This window comes from Electrophorus electricus, chromosome 11, assembly GCF_041902795.1.
Source record: "Electrophorus electricus isolate QZ-2024a chromosome 11, ASM4190279v1, whole genome shotgun sequence".
Classification (NCBI taxonomy): domain Eukaryota; kingdom Metazoa; phylum Chordata; class Actinopteri; order Gymnotiformes; family Gymnotidae; genus Electrophorus; species Electrophorus electricus.
Window position 1 is genome coordinate 10,930,001 of NC_137507.1, and position 22,898 is coordinate 10,952,898.

The 22,898-nt window shown below is 40.9% G+C and overlaps 2 long non-coding RNA genes and 1 pseudogene across 2 annotated transcripts in view; all 3 read left to right on the forward strand.

Moving 5' to 3' along the window:
- The window catches only part of LOC145659889 (uncharacterized), a 1,564-nt gene extending 685 nt beyond the window's left edge, over positions 1-879 (forward strand). The window contains exon 5 of the long non-coding RNA XR_014126045.1: positions 526-879. This is a non-coding gene — a long non-coding RNA (uncharacterized LOC145659889). The remainder of the gene's footprint in view (positions 1-525) is intronic.
- Positions 880-3,020: 2,141 nt separating this feature from the next.
- LOC118241745 (stabilin-2-like) overlaps positions 3,021-22,898 on the forward strand; it is a 64,241-nt pseudogene continuing 44,363 nt past the window's right edge.
- On the forward strand, positions 17,841-18,435 carry LOC118241654 (uncharacterized). Its single transcript, XR_004776273.2, has 2 exons — positions 17,841-17,906; positions 18,017-18,435. It is a non-coding gene; the product is annotated as an uncharacterized LOC118241654 (long non-coding RNA).

Consider the following 22,898-nt stretch of genomic DNA (forward strand, 5'->3'; position numbering starts at 1 on the left):
ACATTAGTGATGACATGAGATGGAAATGTAATAATGTTGATGCATGACAGAGGGCTCCTATTTATATATCAACTACAGTCTCCCTTCACTTATATAATAAGTGCACCCATATTTATACAAGTGGAGTCGATTGAGACAGTACTGGAGTTCAGTGCCATCTACATCTGTCTAATAGTGTCCTACAAATGCTGTGTCTGTCTAAGTGTGATCTACAAATGATGTGTCTGGTACCTTGAATCAAGCAGAGGCTTAAAACTAAAACAGAGCTGGTTGTCATAAATGATAATAGGCTACATTTTATTCTTAAGATATTTTATTTAAGGCACAGTATTTGTACATCTTCATATATTATATTTCTTGGAAATCATGGAATTTCTCAGCACTATTAGATAAACACTGAGGCAATTTCTGTTTTCTCACTCTAACATTTTACAAGCTGATTTAATATGTATATAATACAAAAATAAAAATATTTTAAGCTATTTTAAGCTTTTAGAAAGAAAAAATTGAATGTACTCTTTTTAGACTATGAGGACATGAAGGAGGAACCTCAGAAAGAGATGAATCACATGACCAAGAAACCACACCAAGTGCCTTTCCTCAGGAAATTACATTTGAACTTCTTCAAACTCAAAAAATGATTTCTAACATTTTTCACAATATGGAACATTTTATACGACATTATTTATTTCAGGTTTCAGCTGGAATCACACCCAGGTATAAAAATACCAAAGTTTCTTTCGCAGCCAAGCGTCACCAATTGTTTCTCACCATTTTTAAAAATGGTAATATGTAGTACATAATCAAAGCTGAAAAGCTTTATCTCATGTATCTCACTTGTTCTTCTATTGAAATAAACACGTGATCTTTTGCAAGCTCTCCACATTTAATCATTCGGAATACTTTGCTTATGCTATTAGAGGCCTAAACTTACATTTTCAATTCTCAACAATCTTTGCAGCCTAGTAAATTAACAAATAAACAAATAGCCTAAATAAAACTAACGTTAATTGGAAAAGGCTCCCTATTCCTTTTTAATCTGTACTACCTAGGAGTCGCATCATAAAAATACACATGAAATAAAACATTTAACGTTTTAAAACTTGAGGAAATTATATCTTACAGGCATTCAGTACCATTTCTAAAAATGAATTTGACAACTTCTGTGATATTTTGTAGTATTTTATGTAATCCTACTTTTTTTCTTCATCTACACTTTCACACATTTCAGAATTCGGTGAGCTATGCAGTTTCTGAGTTTAAGATAAAAGGGAGTTTTGTTAATGGCACAAAAGTTACATGACGCGATTCAATTATCAGCCTTTTTTTTTTCTCAAAACAAATAGAAAAGGAGAAATCAGATATGAAAAGCTTATTATATATCCTAAAATGAAATTAGTAATATAATCGTTTTTATAATTAATTTATAAGCGTAGTAGAGCTACATAGATTTATTTTATATTTATACTAATGATAAATTGATTATGAGTGAAAGCCAAGGACAATGTTGTAGTATTAACTTATTGTTACACTAGAATAAGTTATTTATTGTAGGTGTCAAAAGCATTAGTACTGTCACACACACACAACACTCTTACATTTATGGCATTTAGCTGAGATAAAATTCAAATTTCTATTATGAATTTAACAAACATAAATAAAATGGAGCCATAAAACCTACACGTACCACTGAGTATTTGTAACGGCCCGACTGCCGCAGGGCAAGTGCAGGACGTACAGACTCACTGGACGGAGACATTTATTAACATACGAAAAACACAACGGCACTCACATATAACGTAAACTGTGAACATGAACACACAACGACTAACATTACCGATGTGAACATTAACACAGACAACATGACCATCGTGAACGTGATCAATAACCGCCAGCGAAGCAGCGTCCCACAGCGGTGTGAGAGCACGCAGACAATGGCAGACTAACCACGTGCAGGCGCGTGCTCAGTACAAAGGCGTGGCTACAAACAAGACAATTAAGCGCCACTGCACGCGGTGGGCCGTACCAGGTGACTAGTGGGGCGGGGGTTGCTCGGTGACAGTATTTAATCAAAGTATTTAAAGACTTAATAACTTATTTTATCATAACACTATTCAAAGATTTTGGCTAATATTAAGAGTAATTAAAGGGAACTAAAGACATGCTACACGGTATGATGTGGAAGAGTTTAACGATTGGCATTAGGTAGTCCAGTCATCATATTAGTTTCCTCCAAGAATGTTTTTCAGAACTGAATGAATATTTTTGGTAGCAGAAAGTCTTTGGTGTGCGGAGGTTGTACAAAGCTTTGCTTCAATACGAAAATGTTTGACCCACCTCCTAACCATTTTATTTATTTATTTATTTATTTATTTATTTATTTATTTATTTATTTTTGTGTAGAAAAAATTATGTTGTATGATTGTTGGGTAAAGATTATTACTTCAATGTGTTTATAATCATGTAGGGTAATACTGAAAAAGTATCAGTTTAATTATTTTTTCCCCAAAGGTATTCTTGACTCATTACAAGCATGTCATTTAATACCTTGAAATCAACTATTTCACTAAAAACAGTGGAGACAGTATTGTAGTATTGTATTGTATTAGACAGCATTGTATTGTATTAATTTGAACTGTTTCCTCAAATGTTGATGTCATTAACATGCCCTTTATTGTAACTGCCTTTGTGGTAGTGGTTGTCACATTCTTGATGAAGATGATGTCATCTCAAGGTGTGTCATCTCAAGGTGTGTTCTTGTTCCTTGAATTTATGGTGCAAATATCAATCAAACAATTCTATTCTATTTTGTACAGTCATTTATTAAAGGTCTAATATAATTTTGTGATGGTGGCGGCACAGAAGGAGCAAGAGGTGAGGTTGCCAGAAAGTGCTCTTTATTCTCCATAGGTGAATGCACAAAAGTCTGGTAGCAAAATGAAAATCAAGAAAGAAGAATGCTTTGCTTGGTATGGCTTGGCTTGGCTTGGCTTGGTAACTCCTCTCACGGTAAGCCATTAATGCGCAGCATCCTCCCTACCGACCTGCGGGTTGAAATAGGTGATAGGAGAGACAAAGAACAGGTGCACCGGGTTAGTAGGCAGGTGATTGGGAACGAAGTAGGCGTTTCCGTTGTGTCTCACGGTGAGTGGGCATGGTTCCCCCGCGGAGAGGCCGACCCTTCGTGACAAATTTCACCATGACAACCAGCCCTATGCTGTGACTACCAATCCCACCATGCACCTGGTCTTCACAAATGCACAACATGTATTCAAAATCTAATAGCTCATTATACCAATGGTGGAACTGTTAAGGTTCTACTCCCTTTGTGCAGGGAGACACTCTGCTAGTTCATGATGTCTAGGTTTGTCTGATGGAAATTATACGATTGGGAGGTTAGATCCATAATAAAAAATGTGACAACCAGCCCGTCTCCCGTAATTCAGATTACATGTAGATTAATGATGCTGATATTCACTCACTTACTCAGATCCCTTTTTACTCCTTGTTCAGATTGCTTGCAGAATGAAATTTGACCAAAAGGTTAAGACCAAAAATGATTAAGACCATATGAAGCTGTTTTGGTTATTTTGCATCTTGGGCAAAGTCATCATGTAACGTGTATGAGAATTTTATTTCAGTTTCCTTTTTATTGCTGAGTTAGCTCACCATTGAGCTTGTTGTCGTTTACGTTACAGAGGATAAAGAATCTCATCAACTCCATAACTGTCTTGCTAACAAGGGGAAAACAGGACATGGGTGAGTACAATAAGGAGGCGGAGCACATGAAACACAGGGCACAGACAATAACTAAAACACATCAATTACCAGGTGATGCTGTTGCCAGGAGAACCACCGAAATCTTAATCCAGAATACCAAAACTGCCTAATTCAAAGCCCAGTGTAATGACACTATAATGTTAAAGTAGGTTCTGGTGAGTAATAATATCAACATTAAATTCCAGAGACTAGCAGTGTTACGTAGCCAGACTGACTGATGGGATTTTTATAAAATACAATATTGCCAAGGCTTTGAAAATGTTTATATTTTAACTTCACAAAATAATAGAAATAAATTGTACAAAATCAATAATAATAATAATAATAATAACAGTATTACTATTATTAATAATAATAATACTAATACTACTACTAATAACAATACTACTACTACTAATAATAATACCAACAATAATAAAAACACTAACACTACTACCAATGATAATAATAACAATAAATATAGATGCGAGCAGCACTTCCGGGGCCAAGCACAGTCTTGCCAGTCTGACATGAAGCAACGTGGATGCAGAAATCACCTTCCGTGGACACATAACATTCTGACTGTGTCCGCTATTTCCTGAAGATGCCGTGAAAAAGGTGTTTGAGGTTAGGTGACAATGAAATAAAGTGTTTTGATGAACTGGAAATTTGATTGAGGAGCTTCCTAAGTTAATAAAAATGTACAGACATAGACATATACATGTATAGATTGGAATATCCCCTGCCCTCTATCCAGTCATTAAAGGTTTTAAAATGTATACAATAGCAATTTGCATATAATGAGAAAAGCTGGTGACTGAGTTTTTGATGATGGTCTAAAATTGAACTATTCAGTGCTGTTCTATTGTTTGTTGCACCATACTGGAAGTTGTGGATGCCTGACTGGTTAGTTGATATGGAACTGAATGAAAGGCTATATGCATGTGTCTGGTTACATCACATTTGTGAATGTTTTATGAAAACATCCTGTCTCTTTCCAACTGTCTCTTTGCAACCAAGACAAGTCAAGGTGTTTACAATGCACAAACTGGCATTTTGGGTCTAATGTGAATTGGTGGGGAATTTCTGAGTTTAGTTTTGGTGATAGTATAAAAACATAAGAACTGTACCGTGTTGCTGTTATAACCTGCACTGATTATATGTTAATATGACTGCAAGTACAATTAGGTAGCCCTGTTTACTGTGATGTTCTATATGGTATGGCATTAAACTTTATTAATTGTTACATTGTATCATATAAATTCATACCAGTCTTACTGGAGGGCTTAAGGAATTTTTTGTGAACAAGTATCTGAAGTCTCTTGTAGGTTGAGTCATGCACTCAAACATTGCAGGTAACATCATACTATAATTACATGTTTGATATAATTGCAAGTATTTATGTGAACTACTTTTATTGACTTCTGCCCATTTAGGTTTAAATACAAGTCCTGTGAAGTGCAAAGTAGGTAACTGTGCACTGTAGAGCCTCCCAGTGTCATAACTGGTTCATTACATGTGTGTCTGTCTGTATGACTGTGTAGGAGTTATGGACTTGAATGCGTTTTCCCTACTATTCCCTACTCCCTACTATTTTGTCCACCCTTCCACCATGACTCTCTGTCCTCTCTCTCTTTGGTGGCAGTTACAGATTCTTTCATTTTTACACTCTCCTCATCAATGATTCTTCTGTGCTCTCTCTCCTATAGACCTGTAAAGTCCCCACCTCTCCCCTCGCTGCCACAGGAGAGAACTAAGGACTGCAGAGAGGTGGTGGAAGAAATCTCACCTAGATTCAGAACTCAGCTCATACCAGTCTCTCTTTTCCAAGTTCTCATTGGACATAACATCTGCAAAGTCATCCTACTACAGAGGAAAATTTGAATAATCAGCATCTGATCCACGCAAGCTCTTCACTATTTTTCTTCTCTCCTTAATCCCCTCTCCCACTTCTTCCTCATCTCTTACTCCTTAGGATTTCATCACCCTCTTTGAGGAGAACGTTGCGGCAATCTGCCAGTCCTTTTCCTCTGTTCCCACTCTTCCAACCAGTGTGCATTCCCCAACATCCAACTCTCTGACTTCTTTTTCTCCTCTCTCCTCAGATGAAATTCTTCAACTTCTGACTTCCTGCAATCCATCTACATGTCCACTGGATCCAAGTCCTTCCACTCTGTTCCAGACAATCTCAAGAGATCTGCTTCCTTTCATCTCTGTCATCATCAACAACTCTGTATCTTCTGGATATGTGCCAACTGCATTCAAAATCGCCAAGGTGGTAGCAATCCTCTGATCTCGATGGCTCCAACATTGCCAACTACAGACCGGTATCACTTCTCTCTTTCCTCTCAAAAGCCTTTCCTCATTTATGTCTTTTCCTCACCCAGAACCAGCTGCATGATCCCAGTCAGTCTGGCTATAAACAGGCACATTCTACAGAAACAGCCCTCATAGCAGTGATGGAGAAACTTCATGCTAGAAACAGCCCTCATAGCAGGGACGGAGAAACTTTAAGCTGCTAAAGCTGCCAAACTATCATTTGTTTTGATTCTTCTAGACCTTTCAGCAGCCTTTGACACAGTAAAACACACCATTCTCCTCTCTAACTGTCTCCCCAGGCTTGGTGTGACTAGTTCTGCATGGAAATGGTTTCAGTCCCATCTGGAGGGACGGTAATATCAGGAGACAAGGAAAGAATCCACAATCAAACCATGTAGACTCTCCACTGGTGTTCCACAGGGCTCAGTATTAGGTCCCCTTCTCTTCTCTTTATATACTCGTTCTCTTGGTGATGATCTTCTCCTACCACTGCTATGCTGATGACACTCAATTATTTCTTTATTTTCCACCCTCTGACACACAGGTCTCCAGACGTATCTCAGCATACTTGACTGACATTGCGTCATGGATGACAGCCCATGACTTGAAGCTTAACCTCAGTAAAATCGAGCTTCTGTACATCTCGGTACTCCCAAGCCTTACCATGACCTCACTGTTTCCTATGAGAACTCCCTGGTATCACCATCCGAAGCTGCCTGTAGCCTGGCCATAACTTTGGACAACTAGTTGTCATTCTCAACTCAATGTTTCTAATCTGACCCGGTTCTTTGTAACATATGAAGGATTCAGCCCTTTCTCCTGCAGGAAGCTGCCCAGGTGCTTGTGCAGTCTTTTGTGATCTCAAAGCTAGACTACTGCAACTCACTACTTGCTGGTCTTCCTCTAAGAGCCATCAAACCTAAACAACTTGTCCAGAATGCAGCAGCATGACTGGTCTTCAATCTTCAAAGGTTCATAAGTTACTCTGCTGCTGCGCTCCCTTCATTGGCTTCCAGTAGCTGCACACATCAGATTTAAAACCTTGATATTTGCCTACAAAGCCAGAAATGGACCAGCCCCTTCATACATGAGGTCAATGGTCAAAGCCTTGTCGTACACCTACGACTGCACAGCCACTTCCAGCTCCACCATCATTGTCAAGTTTGCTGATGACACCGTTGTCATGGGCCTGATCTCGGACAACGATGAGAGGGCCTACCTGGAGGAGATTAAACAGCTGGAAAACTGGTGCCAGGAAAATAATCTCCTCCTAAACGTCAGTAAGACAAAGGAGCTGATTGTGGATTGCAGCAAGAAGCAGGAGCGGCACTACCAACCTGTGAGGATCAGTGGAACCACGGTGGAGAGAGTAGATAGTTTCAGGTACCTTGGTGTTCACATCTCGCAGGACCTGTCCTGGTCCCGCCATACCAACCCCCTGGCAAAGAAGGCTCGTCAGCGTCTTTACCACCTCAGACACCTAAGATACTTCAGACTGCCCTCCAAGGTACTGCAGAACTTCTACACCTGCACTATCAAGAGCATCCTCACGGGGAACATCACAGTCTGGTTTGGGAACAGCACCAAGCAGGACAGACAAGCACTCCAAAGGGTGGTGCGTTCAGGAGAATGCATCACTCGTACGGAACTTCCTGACCTGCAGACCATTTACTACAAGCGGTGCCAGACCAAGGCCAGGAGGATTGTGAAGGAACAATCTAGGTTGGACAGAGCACTCAACAATCAACAATTGTGAAGGAACAATCTAGGTTGGACAGAGCACTCAACCATTTCACTGCGAGTTATACTGTGTATGACTATGTATGTGACAAATAAACCAAACTTGAAACTTGAAACTTGAAACCCATCCGTATCTCAAGTACTTCGAACCTCAAGTACGGCTCAGCTTGAAATACCATGCTTCAAATCTCATGGAAGACAAGCATCTCACGGAAGACAAGCATTCTGTCCTGGCTCCAAGATGGTGCAATGAACTTCCACTTGCTGTCTGGACAACAGAGTCCCTTGCTGTCTTCAAATGCAGACTGAAGATCTATCTATTCATGGAATATTTCAATGACAACTGACTCTGCTCCTTTATTGACTGACTAAATTAATAGTATTGTTTATTATACTGATGTTGTTTAACAATCTCTAGTACTTATTGTTTATTACAATTATCATTGTTTAAGATTGACCTTATGTATTTTGTACTTCTAGGCATCAGCAGTGATCCCTGTATTTGTACAGTATGCTAGATCATTAGTATCTTGGACTCTAACCTATTGTACAGGCTAGGATATATTCTATGAGTAAATGATAAAGCACTTTTGTTAATTGCTCTGGATAAGAGCATCTGCTAAATGCCATAAATGTAAATGTAAATGTAAATGTAAATGAGTGTGCTGTAGCGTCATCTGTAGCAGCAGAGACTATTACCTACTGACCAAGTTTCATGTCTGTAGGACTTATGGTTTGGTCTGCACAATTTGTTTTAAATAATAATAATAATAATTATAATAATAATAATAATAATTATAATAATAAGCACTATAAGTGCTTGGACCCTAATAAAAATAGTAGCCTTGTAGGTGTCAGTTTTTACATGCAAGCGTGCATGCACATACACACACACACACAATGCACATGCATGAGCTGTGGCCACCCAGCCATATTGTATCTGTTTTGCATGTGTTTCCCAGGCAGGTTTTGTGGGAACAGCATGTGAGAAATGTGAGGAGAACATGTTTGGACACGCGTGCAACAATGGTGACAAAGATGATTCTTTAAGCATCCTCACAATTCTGGAGCTATGTAGTCCTTGTGTCTTAATTGTGTGTGTGTGTGTGTGTGTGTGTGTGTGTGCTCACAGAGCTCCCCATTTGTGCTGTGTTGCACTGTGGGCAGAATGCACTCTCTTTTGAAGACATTTCCTCTGGAAAACTGGTGTGAAAATGCAAACCTGGTTTCTTTGGTAATGGGGTCCAATGCACGTGTGAGTACCTGTTTGATGGACTTCCTGGGAGCTGCTCTTTCATTTCCATCAGAACAGAGCAGAGCACTTTTTATACAGCTTTTGCTCTGGTACTGTTGTCAGGAAGAGGTGAAATCCCTAATCTGAGCACTTTCTAACAAATTTGGTTATCAGTTAGATGTGTCTGTCAACAAAGTGTCTTATACAAATGACTTTATATAAGGCTCAAATCCAAAATGTAACCAAGCCAGCTGCCTTCATTCTTTTGAAAAATCCTCTGACTGGTTTGTCACTATTTTTGTTTCAGGCATTGGATGTGGTGCCATTTATAATAAGACATTATGTGTAACTTTACATGTAACATGTGCAAAGGCATAATAGGACAGTTGTAATCGTCATCATGTTTGTCACTGTTGTTGTTTGCAGTGATTAACCCATGTCTGAGGAAAGTGTGTCATGAGCACACAGTGTGTATACACACTGGCCCAAATCAGCACTCATGCATGTGTGCCGAGGGCTATCAGGGAGACGGCTGCATGCCTGCAGACTCCCGCCACAGCAACTCCACTCAATGTGTTTACGATGGCCCTGGAAAGGTGTATGTGTGCACTCTTGTATTTTTTATTAATTTTAGTGCTTGTTTGTAAATAATCTCTAAGTAGAGGCAGGGTTTAGAAGCTTTGCCTGACAATGTGAAGTAGACCAAAAGATCCTCAAAAACTAGACATCATGCTGTGATTCGAAAAAATTCAGGAACAAATGAAATACAAAGTAATTGAGATCTATGAGTCTGGAAAAGGTTATAAAGCCATTTCTAAGGTTTTGGGACTCCAGCGAACTGCAATGAAAGCTGTTGTCCCCAAATGGCAAAAACATGGAATAGTGGTGAACCTTCCCAGGAGTGGCCAACAAAAATTACCCCAAGAGCGCAGCGATGACTCATCCCAGAGGTCACAAAAGACCCCACAACAACATCCAAAGAACTGCAGTCCTCATTTGCCTCAGTTAAGGTCAGTGTTCATGACTCCACCATAATAAGACTGGGCAAAAATGGACTGCATGGCAGAGTTCCAAGACGAAAACCAATGCTGAGCAAAAAGAATATAACGGCTCATCTCAATTTTACCAGAAAACTTGATGATCCCCAAGACTTTTGTGAAAATACTCTGTGGACTGACGGGACAAAAGTTGAACATTTTGGAAGGTGTATGTCCCATTACATCTGGCGTAAAAGTAACACAGCATTTCAGAAAAGGGACATCATACCACCAGTAAAATATGGTGGTGGTAGTGTGATGGTCTGGCACAGTTTTGCTGCTTCATGGACTTGCTGTGGTAAATGGAACCATGAATTCTGCTGTTTACCAAAAGATCCTGAAGGAGAATGTCCAGCCATATGTTTGTGACCTCAAGCTGAAGCACACTTGAGTTCTGCAGCAGGACAATGATCCAAAACACACCAGCAAGTCCATCTCTGAATGGCTTAAGAAAAACTGAATGAAGACTTTGGAGTGGCCTAGTCAAAGTCCTGACCTGAATCCGATTGAAATGCTGTGGCATGACCTTAAAAAGGCGGTTCTTGCTCGAAAACCCTCAAATGTGGCTGAATTACAACAATTCTGAAAAGATGAATGGGCCAAAATTCCTCCACAGTTCAGTAAAATACTCATTGCTAGTTATCGCAAACGCTTGATTGCAGTTGTTGCTGCTAAGGGTGGACCAACCAGTTATTAGGTTTAGGGGGCAATCACTTATTCACACAGGGCCATGTAGGTTTGGATTTTTTTCCCCCTTAATAATAAAAACCTTCATTTAAAAACTGCATTTTTTGTTTACTTGTGTTATCTTTGTCTAATATTTAAATTTGTTCGATCTGAAAGATGTGTGACAAACATGCAAAAAAATATCAGGAAGGGGACACACTTTTTCACACCACTGTACGTACTTCTTTTCTTGCCTGACAGGTGTACATGACTGGAGGGGTTCCTTGGCAATGGAAAAATTTGCTTTGGCAATATAATGCAGAGACTGCAAGATCTGAACTCAGAACCTGGAGGCCTAACCCTAGCTGTCCAGTGCCATCAGTCTGTTTGGTGAGTGACATGTCAACTGCTCAATGCGATTGATCTGCGTGGTGAGTGACACTGGCTGTCCAATGCTAGCATGGCTTTTAGTGAAATTTGGTTGGTTGGTCATATAATTTACAGAAAATCTAAGGTCAAGAAAGAGCTGTGCTTGACTTAGAGCTCAGAGATTCACACATGTTCTGCTGTGCCTTGTTGGTATTTCAGAAACAGTCATGTCCTGGCCTCTAATGTCACGTGGACCGTTCACTGTTTTTGTACCAAGCAACAAAGCTTTCAAATCAACATCTGTGAGTTCAGTCATACAGACCATCAATCAAAAAATTATATATACACTACTGTTCAAAACTTTGGAATCACTGCATCAGTGTTCTCAATAATCCACCTTTTTGTGGATATGTACATAAAATTATTATAATGTGATATTAGAATTTAAAAATTCATGAATTTTCCAATAACTTTTAGGAAGCACATAAATACACAAATAATTTTGTCCAGAATTATGTAGAATTGTGCAGATGACTCCAAAATGCTTCATAGACATGTATGGAGAGAGTTAATAATAAAATTAATATCCAGAATACTTCACAAAGGGGTGGAAAGCAATGATCAAATCTTGAGGCAGATTATTTCAGGAGAAATTGCATTAAATTCAATTTAATGAATTATTCAATAGTTAATGACCTTTAGTTCACTAAAATACTAAATGATAGTTTAGAATGACATATTTTATTACATATTTTATTTACTACATACATTATTTAGACCTACATTGCATAAAGTTGCATAAATATGGGAACCCAAACTTTTGAAGTAGTAGTGTAAATGATAAAAAAGTGCAAAAGACATCCATGTTACACACACACACACACACACACACACACACACACACACACACACACACACACACACACACACACACATGTGCATCGTACTGTTCTGCTGCTGCAGGTGAAAACTCTGGTGGCAGATGATGGTGGCACTTAATCTTTCGCACAGGTCCCCAAAGCTGGTCAGTGAGGGGCCTTGCCAGCGAACTGAAGGACTTAATAAACCTCCTATAAAAGTTGGCGAAGCCTAGAAAGCGTTGTAGTGCTTTTCGTGTAAGTGGTCTTGGCCCAGCCTCCACCTTGCCTGGTTGCATACTCACACACCCTTGTTCAATGGCGTACCCTAGGAAGTTGACCTCCTTGCGATGGAATTTGCATTTCTCCACCTTGCAATACACGTGGTTCTGTAATAAGGTCTGTAGGATGGCCCGCACATCGAGTACATGTTGGTTCCAGGAGGGGGAATAGATCAAAATGTCATCGATATATGCGACGACGGATCTTCCCAAAAACTCCCTAAGAACCTCGTTAATGTAGGCCTAGAATATCGACGGGGCTGTTGCCAAACCGTACGGCAGTAAGTTCTTTCTGTGCAGATGGTAGCAGGCTGGACCCAGTTCAGCAGAGCTCAGGAGGACCTACGTCACTGTTTAGAGCGCCACATGCCTGCTGTGTATTGTTTCTGATGGAGGGTCCAGCTATAGAAGAAACGAAGATTGTGCCCTTGTAATCCTGGGTATATATGCAATGATTTTTTATGTGTCTTGTTTAGATGCAGTCTGCAGAAATGATTCATTTCAGTTCAGTGAAGACCCTTCAGGGCTCTGACGTCTCTGTGAGCTGCGTCGGAGAGGACCAAATAGTGAGTGATGGAAAAGTCTTGGACTCAGGAGAGGAGATTCAGGTGAGCAAGGACCAATCAGGGAACAGGGAGCACTTTCCAATCTGTAGTGTTGTGCTGTGTGTGAGCATGGGCTGAAAAGGATTGAATGTTATTTCTAAAGTTAAGTTGGCTACTTTACCATACTTAATATTATTGATATCACCCACTCTTTTTTAGGGTGAACATCAGTGTCAAAAGTTGTCAGATTGTAAACAGGAATCTAAAGTTCAATAGAGGTTTGGTTTATGGTTTTGACTGCTGGTTAACACCTCCCAGCCTTGGGGGGCGCTGTGATCAGAAGGACACTGTAGACATCACAGTAAGTTCCACATAATTCCAAGATATGCTGACAAAATCCTCTACTGATATGCAGCATGCATATTATATGCAAATTATATACTTCCCATATTAAAAATGTTTCTTAGCTATGCTACACTCTCATTTTGTATTATATATAGATTATATAAATGGTTTATGTTTCTATGACAGATGCCTTGCAGATATTGTGCTGTTACAGTATCATCTGATTGCCCTTCAATAAGTAAACCAAATGTACTTTTCACAAATCCATGCCCATTTCACTATATACACATAAATGACTACCTTTATAAAAAAAAATCATAAATACTTCATCCAGCTTATACAAACACTATTTGAAAGATATTACATTTATTTTATATGTATTTTTCCATAAAGATCTCTCATTTAATATGTTCCTTGAGTTGACTTAAAGCTAATCATTTCTATATAAGTTAAATGTAACATGTTTTTGGAATGCCGTCTATACAGAGGTGCGACCTGCCCAGACGCTTCTCATCTTTGAATGGTGGATGTCAGTTTGTGCACACCATGGTCATATGGAAACCCAAGTGCTGCTCAGGTTAGTACTGCAGGGATTGTCTCGGTACAGTAATCCAGACTTCATTCACATTTTACTACAACTCATTAATCATGTTGTTGATGGCAGCTATATTTGGGCCCTTCTGGGTTCTTAAACATTGTTGCTTTTGCATAATAACAGTGAAAGTGATAGTGGCATTGTGTGTGTGATATTCTCACTACAACCTGTTCTCCAGCCTGTCCTGGAGGGCCAAGATCCCCCTGTAGTAACCATGGACAGTGTGATGAGGATCACCTAGGCAACGGCACCTGCACATGTTTTCCTGGGTTCCAGGGAGTGCCCTGTGAATTATGCATAGATGGCCACTTTGGACCAGAGTGCAAAGGTCACATTCTCTACTGAACATTTAATAATCTAGTTGAAAAGTGTTTGCAAAGCTGAGCTGTGTACTACAACGTGTGATTTTATTTATGCACCTAACTAGACTTTTTGCTAGTATGATTTCATTATACATTCAGCTTTCCACACATGAATGGCACAAGTACTGTGCCATAATCATATCCATGAAGAGCATTTTCAGGTGGAGTGGGAGGGGGGAGCAGTTGCAAAGGCATTCTTGAGCTCCTTGAAGGCCTTGTCAACCTCCTGGGTCCACTTAATCTTTCGCACAGGTCCCCAAAGCTGGTCAGTGAGGGGCCTTGCCAGCGAACTGAAGGACTTAATAAACCTCCTATAAAAGTTGGCGAAGCCTAGAAAGCGTTGTAGTGCTTTTCGTGTAAGTGGTCTTGGCCCAGCCTCCACCTTGCCTGGTTGCATACTCACACACCCTTGTTCAATGGCGTACCCTAGGAAGTTGACCTCCTTGCGATGGAATTTGCATTTCTCCACCTTGCAATACACGTGGTTCTGTAATAAGGTCTGTAGCATGGCCCGCACATCGAGTACATGTTGGTTCCAGGAGGGGGAATAGATCAAAATGTCATCGATATATGCGACGACGGATCTTCCCAAAAACTCCCTAAGAACCTCGTTAATGTAGGCCTAGAATATCGAAGGGGCTGTTGCCAAACCGTACGGCAGAACCAAATACTCATAGTGGTCTGTGGAGGTGCTGAAGGCTATTTTCCACTCGTCTCCTTCCTTGATCTGGATTAGGCTGTATGCGCTGCGCAAATCAAGTTTCGTAAAATATCTGGCCCCTCACAGTTGTTCAAACACTCCTGATACCAGGGGCAGCTTGTTGAGTCCTCTAATCCGCACAACGTCTCAGGGCCCTGTCCCTCTTCTTTACGAAGAAGACTCCTGCAGATGCCGGAGAGGTCGAGGGTCTGACATACACTTGTTGCAGAGCCTCTAATATACTGTGCCATAGCCTGCTCCTCCTCCTGAGAGAGGGAGTAGATTCTGCACCGGGAGGGCACCACTCCCTCCTTGAGTGTTACCGCGCAATCCCAGTCTCAATGCGGTGGAAGCCGTGTGGCTTTGCTGGGGCTGAAGACCTACTCCAGGTCCTGGTACTCTAAAGGAATAGGCACCTGCTTCCCGGCTTCAGGGCTCTCTATGGAAGTAGCCTGGAGGGGTACTGCCTTGTTTGGGAAGCACCTCCGATAGCAGGACATGGCCCACTGCCGGATCAGTTTTTTTTGCCCACAGCATCTGTGGATTGTGCGTACACAGCCAAGGTAAACCTAGGGTGAAAGTGCGAGACAGGCCTGGTAGGAGGAAGAAACTGATGCGTTCAGTATGTCGTCCCCCCCCCCCCCCCCCCCGGTGACAAGGAGAACCCTGGGGGTCACATGGATGATGTAACCTAGACCTACCACACCCCAATCCAAGGCCTGTACGCTTAGTGAGGAGGGCAGAGTGATGGCCTTAATACCTAGCCTCCTTGCAAAGCCCCAGTCCATGACTTTCCCAGCACCTCCCAAATCCACTAGGTCAAAAGCTGACAGTACACGGCCTTTGCACGATACCTGGACCAGATCTTAAACATGGGATGAGAGGAAGAACAACTCACCCTACTGTTGCCTCCTCCTCACTGTACCCTGGCTGCATCCAGCTGCATGGGCTCCTCAGGAGTGTTGGTTTGCCGGGCGGGTCCGGTCTCCGTTCATAAACACATCAATCTGCGCGGGTTCCTGCCACTAAGGTTCGGAATTCCATTGCGTAGTTGGCTGCAGATCTCAACCCCTGCCTTAGGCGCAACAGTGATAGCCCACAGAGCTTTCCCTGATGGGGATGGTTGAACACCACACGTAGTTCTCCAATAAATCCTGCATAATCGTTCGTAAATGGCGAGTTATTTGTTACCAATGCTGCACACCATACTCGTGCCTTTCCCATAAGTCTTGAGATGACAAACGAAACTTTAGCATGGTCGGACAGTCGCGGCTGATATCCGAAAAACAGCTCACACTGCACAGTGAACCCCTCGCAAGTATCGGGGTCCCCGCCGTATGCCTCGGGGGAGGCAATCAACCCTTTAACCCCCTCGTGTACTGGCGGGTTGACGGGGGAGCTCGTTCTGTGCTCGGTACTCAAAGTCGTGTGATGGATGCGCTGGCCGAGCGTCTGTACCACAGAGCGAACCTCTCCAATCTCCTGTTTCTGCTACTCTAGCGCTGCCATCTGGACAGCCAACAGGTGAGCCCATTCAGGGCTGCTTGCTTCGCAAGAGGTGAAGTTCCAGCCACAGGTTCTTTATTATCCATTTTTAATATAAGCAACGATGGCAAGGCTATTGGCCTTCCAGGAACGGGGTAGTGGCTCGCAGTAGACTTGTGTGGTCTTGACCGCTAATGTGCAGCGTTGTCCCTCCGAACCTGTGGGTGTATAAATATGCGTACTGGTTAATGACTCGTAGGTGTCTCCTGTCAGAAGACAGGTGATTGTGAGCAGGGAAGGTGAGTGGTATGGTCCTGGTCTGGTGGGGGCGTGTCTCCCTCTTTAGGGGACCGGTCAGCCGTGACACATGCTGCTAAATATAAATGGTGTGTGTGTGTGTGTGTGTGCTCGCATGTTTATTTATTTGTTAATATTATTGTTTTACCAGATGTCAAATGTGAGTGTAAGATGGGCTACATTGGTGATGGATACACTTGCACTGGAAACCTGCTACAGGTTCTGATGTTCCCCAGTAACTGACACTGACTGGTCTCATAAATTGTTCCCATCCCCAGCAAATCTTGAATTGCTCCAGAACTTCAGCATCAGGTGAAGAATTTGTGAGGCGTCTCAGCAACATAACCACCTTGTCCATCCTGTTTGTGCCTGATAATGACGGTCTCTATGAGAACGAGGTAGCTTGGTCCTCTCCATACCACACAGATGTCTGCATTCTTCATGAGTGAAGATTAAAGGTGTTTCACACTCCCCCTCTCTCTGGAATAGACACCGTCCTAGAGGGCTTTAGAGCACCACCTGCTGGATGGGAGAGCTCTGGTGCTGCAAGCTCTCATTAACGTCAGCCATGTTCGAACACATCTGGGACATACACTCAGTTTGAAAGGGGTTCCTAGCCTGCAGAGCCCCCAGGCACTGGTAAACATTTACCTCATTTAAGCTGCATTATAGTTAGTGGATGTTCTAAGCAATTACATTTACTTCAAGTCTAAATCAGGCATGCACAATGTCTCCTGAAAACTGTTTGTGGATGCAAATAATTACCAACAAAGTTTAATAGATCCTTTCTGCCTCCAGGCTTCCTCTCGATATTTCAATGACCGTTACATTATCGAATCTGACATTTTTGCATCCAATGGGATCATCCATGTGCTGCATGGACCGCTAAAAGCTCGACCCCCTCCGGCTCCTTCCCTCCACCCCGCCCACAAGGCAGGGATGGGCATCGGTGTTCTGTTACTCATCATCCTTATTGTGGCTGGAGCATTTGTGGCCTACCATTTCTACACCCAGCAATCCAAGCCTTTCCAGTTCCACTACTTCAAGGTTAGTGTGGACACGGTGCGTCACAAGATAGCAACATGTTTTTAATATGCAAACAGAAAAATTAATCCAAACATGTGAAGAAGGATTTAATAAAAGGAACATGAATTAGACTGTTATAGTGTGTATATGCAGTATGCAAGTATGTGTGTTTGGCTTTCAGGAAGATGAGAATGAAGACAGCAGCCCTTCTGGATCAGCCCTGTACATCTCCAACCCCACGTATGAGTCCACACCTGCCCCCACTGACCCCCACCTCCCAGCAGATGAGGTAAGTAAAAGAATTACAGTTACAGATTACAGTTATGCATAATTACAGTTACAGACTGAAACAGAACAAAACTTTGTGCTGCCCGGTTCTTACACTGGACTGTGTTACAGAAGGATGACGAGCAGCAGATGGTTGCCAGTGGCTCTTATGATCTTCTGCAGGATAGCTGAAGAGATGTGGGATCTCACTCAGACACTCTCCGTACAGCTCAGAGCCTGAACTGCTGTAGAGCAGCAGGACACTCAAGTGCTGCAGTACCTTAGCAGACCATAAGAGGGCCGAAGAAAAAAAAGAACAAAGATTGAACGGCAGTTTCATAAAGCTGAACTGCAATGAACTGGACATTGACGACCCAGTAAAATAGTAAGTACTTTTTTGATTACGTGTGTAAAACTGTTTACGTCTCTGTGTGCATGTGTTGTGTGGTTGAATGTTTACATGTTTGTTGGCCTTGATTATTCCTTTGGTAGAACAAGTTTATGTTCATGTTACCACTACATGCACAAATAAACAAACAAAAGCATTTGTATCAGTTGTGATTCATAAACTCTAAGGTATATTTCACTGAACACAAATTTCTAATCAGCTGGATAACTTGAGACAAAAGTCGAGGCTATAATGTCTGCCTAGCCCTTCTGCCACTGTCTTCTCATATGTGTAGCCTGGTCCAGAATCCAACACTGCACACAGTCTGTGATTTGGGAACAAGCCAGAACGGTGCAAGTTTCAGATATTCTGGACTGGGTTATAACAGGGTTATAAATACAAGTCTTATCTGATAGAAAAAAAGTGTGTATTTAGTCTTTGATGCAATTTGAAAGAGTTGTATTCAAAATCCTTTCAGAATACAATAATACTCTCTGTGCCAGTATCACTTGTTCTCTTTCTCTCTTGGTTTACTTAAAAAAAAGACCATTGAAGAATAGAGCTTTTATTATGTGTTTTTAGTGAGGGCGAATTTTTCTCACTTTTTTCTGTCAGTAGAATAAAATATGTTTCACCGCCGTGATTATAAAATTCATAATCCTCTTCTGCCATCTTGTGGATGCAATATGTATTACAGTTATACGGGAAAATGATTTTGTCACATCTCATTATCTATATAAAGGTTTTTAAAACTTTTAAATTGAATTGTAATAAAACGTATATTCTAAAGTCTTTATTAAATTATCTACTGTTTTTGTATTTTGCAATCATCATTTCATTATTATATGCTTCCTTTCAAATAACTGAAAACCAAGCGTCATCTTTCTCAATTTAGGCTATTAAAATATAATTTGAATGTTTATACTATTCAATTTAGTTTATTTTGAGTGATAAACTAGTGCTTTGAGTGATAAACTAGTGTCTTTCTAAATCCGTATCCTTAACAAAACTAGCTGTGTATTGTCTGTCAGATACAGTATTAATCAGTGTTTAGATCAGCTCTGTGCAGGTGGCATTAAAGCTGAATCTACACTGAGTGCTTCCTCTCTCTGAAATCAGTCTCCTGTATGCTGGTGACTTTCTCACCACACTCTCCTCAGTCAGACGCCTCTAGAGACGGGAGGTGGAGTTCTGTTCATCCGTGCTGACGTTCTTTTGATATATATGGAGTAAGTCAAACATGCATCCTCTGATTTGTCACTGAAGAATCTTTGAAGATTTCCCCTTCTCTGTCTAATAAGGTAACAGTGATTGTGATTGGCAGCTGTGAGGAGCTCTCTCTCTCTCTCTCTCTCTCTCTCTCTCTCTATAGGGGGCTGAGGGGACACAGTTCCTTCAGTCTCTCTGGGGTGGTGGAGGTGAAGCTTGTGTTTCCTGCTGAGTTGAACAGAGTGTGTGCAGGGCAGAGGGAGATGGACAGCTGTCTGACTTTAATTCTTCTGATGTCCACAGTCTCACTCACTACTGCTGGTAAGTACACAATAACGTTTAAATCGATTACCGTATCAGATACTATAAATGTGACTCAACTCTGTAATGAATCAGTTAGTTGAGACAGTAGCGATCACCAGTATGAACAGGCTGGATATGCTGGTGTAGAAAGTGGAGTGTGTAGTGAGGTGAAGCCTGGACTCTCCACAGGCTGTGACAGAGAGGAGGAGGAGGAGGAGGAGGAGGAGAAACTGCACTCAGTTCCTGAGCTCCTCCCTCCCTCCCCCACTGCACAGTACACTGGTAGAGCTCAGGAGCTCCTTCAGTCCCCTTCATCAGGACAGAGAGCAACACTGAACGTCTTCAACCCTCTTTCAGACCTTCACTCCTTCACATTATCAGTGCTAATGGGAGATGCCACCATTTCTTCTTGTATACACTTAAATGTAATAACACTGGGGTCTGCAATAGGGCTGAAACGATTCCTCGAGAAACTAGGCTAAGTCGATTACTAAAAATCATTGATGCAAAATACTAGACTCGCTAACAACAAAAATATGTCCGAATATCAAAACAGTAATAAAGCAAGGTAATATTGTATTACTTCTACTGCTGACAGATGATTATGTTGAATTAAAAGCAGACATGGAGTCTAGCCAGTCCCAGCACTGCCATCACGCTTGGGTCGTCACTGTAGAGACAGGAGAGATTCACGCAGCAGGGTGATCGGGCGGGATTCGGGTGTTATTTTACGGAAGGTTCGCTGGCAAAGTTGATACTGTTGAATTGTACCCGAGTGATTTATTGGCAGAGGCTTCGAATTTTACATTTTTGGATCTATGTAGTCGGCATTATAATAAAAGGACTGCAGCAAGTTACGTTACATACAGTTGTACTTCGAGCGAATGACTGAACTGTGTGAAGGAACAAATACGCCGTCAGGGAATCACCTATTGTGCCCTGGGGAAGTAATAAACTGGTGTTCTGAGAAATCTAGTTACTGTTTTCAAAAACTATTTCTGCTTTCACACAAATCTAGAGGCCCACTGAGCGCATGTAAAGGTTAGGGAAAGTAGCAAATGGCAAATTGCTTCGTCTTATCCGGTTTATATTTTTGTGTGTAAAACCAAAATATTTTGTGTTTGCCATTGATATCAACCATCAATTAGCATCGCTACACCAACGACTCTTCCGCTCACAAACGACACCAAATCTTGAAAAAAAAAAGAAAAAAAAAAGAAAAAAAAGGCGCCTCTTAAAATAATTTAAAATAATTTTTATTTACTTATTTGTTTTTGCATTTCAGAAAATGTTTTATTCAAAATCCAGAATGTAATATGGCACTTAAATACACTAAAGTAGGTTTAGATTTGACAAATACTGCATGTAATGTAAGCAATAAAAATGTTGATTTTTCTAAAATAGAAACCAGTTAGTCCTTCATTTTGAGAGACCTGTCATATTTTCTCCTTTGTGTATTTACTATGGCTCTTTAATTAAGCAAACTTATTTCTTATATGAGTTCTCGATTAATTGATGAAGTAATTGATAGAATACTAGATTATTAAAATAATATATTGCTCCATCCCTAGTCTGCAATAGTTTTATTGCCAGTATTTCACCTGTGCCTCCTGAAGTACAGTTCTAAGTTACTCACTCAAGTTGTTCACACTGTTCATTACTTGTACAGTCAATGAAGGGCAATAACTGGTCTTTTCATCTAATGTATTGGTAAACATGTTTAAATATACCTTTCAGATAGTTTTATATATTCTTTTTTTTTTAAATTTCTTTGCATATTTATTCATTTATTTTATTTTTACTTTCTTTCTTTATTTCTCTGTTATTGTGCCACACTTGCTACTTTTGGGAATAAATAAAGTTTGTCTTATCATCTTCTCTTTTCTTATATGAGGTAAACCAGATAAATTAAATTATAAGTCTATTGATCCTTCCTCTAGATGCTGCTCCAGGTATTCCAACACCCTGAATCCCCCTCTCTTCTGTCTCCTTTAACAGACAGTGTGAGGCTGGTGGGTGGAATCAGTCGCTGTGCTGGGAGAGTGGAGGTTCTTCATGAAGGACAGTGGGGAACAGTGTGTGACGATTACTGGGAAATGACACATGCTGCAGTGGTGTGCAGAGAGCTGGACTGTGGGGAGGCTGTAGATGTACTGGGTAATGCTCACTTTGGACCAGGATCAGGACCAATCTGGATGAGTTATATCTGTAATGGAACAGAGCATACACTGCAGAACTGTGAATCAGAAGAGTGGGGGGTCAGTATCTGTGGTCATGATGAGGATGTTGGAGTGAGGTGCTCCGGTAAGATGCAGTTAATAATTAAAAAAAAATGTAATCATCCTACCAACTTATTTTTTAATTAGATTTTGAGCATGTTGCACTTGAGTCTTACATTTTATCAAATATTATTGAGCAATCTAGTTCAGTAAAGAAATTATTTGTAATATTTACCCATACAAATAATTTCCAAAAATCAGACAATTACTAGAGATACTGTATCTCTAATGCAAACGTGCGGGATTAAAGAGAAAAGAAGAAGACCAGCATTCAGAAATGCTTCCATCACCTGTCCTGTGGAAAGGAGAAGTGATTCATGGTCATTAAAGTGATCCAAGACAATATGATGCTGACTAGTGTAACGCGTGGTGGCCCGAGTGCTGCAGGGCCAGGGGTAGGACATACAGACTCCAACGTCTGGGACGTACGTTTATTTACATAAACGACAACGGCACTTACACGTATTACAAACGATAAATATAAACATGAAACAATAGACAATAAACAAACACGATGAACATGCAAATGTTTTAACAATGACGAAAAGAACATTAACATGCTATGTCAACAATGACCAACACTCTGCACACTCTGCCACAGGTTTATATACATTTAGACAAATGAGGTGCAGGTGTGTGCAAGTGTGGTTACAAACAAAACAGCCCTCCCACTGTACGTGGTGGGCCAAACCACGTGACTCGCGGGAGGCAGGGTGAAAGTGCTGTGTATTAAGAGATGGACTGTATATTAATTCTAAACAATAAATCTAATATTATTATTACCTAAAATGATTTTTAAAGTATAACACTTGTGTGCTCTGTTCAGTATAATAAT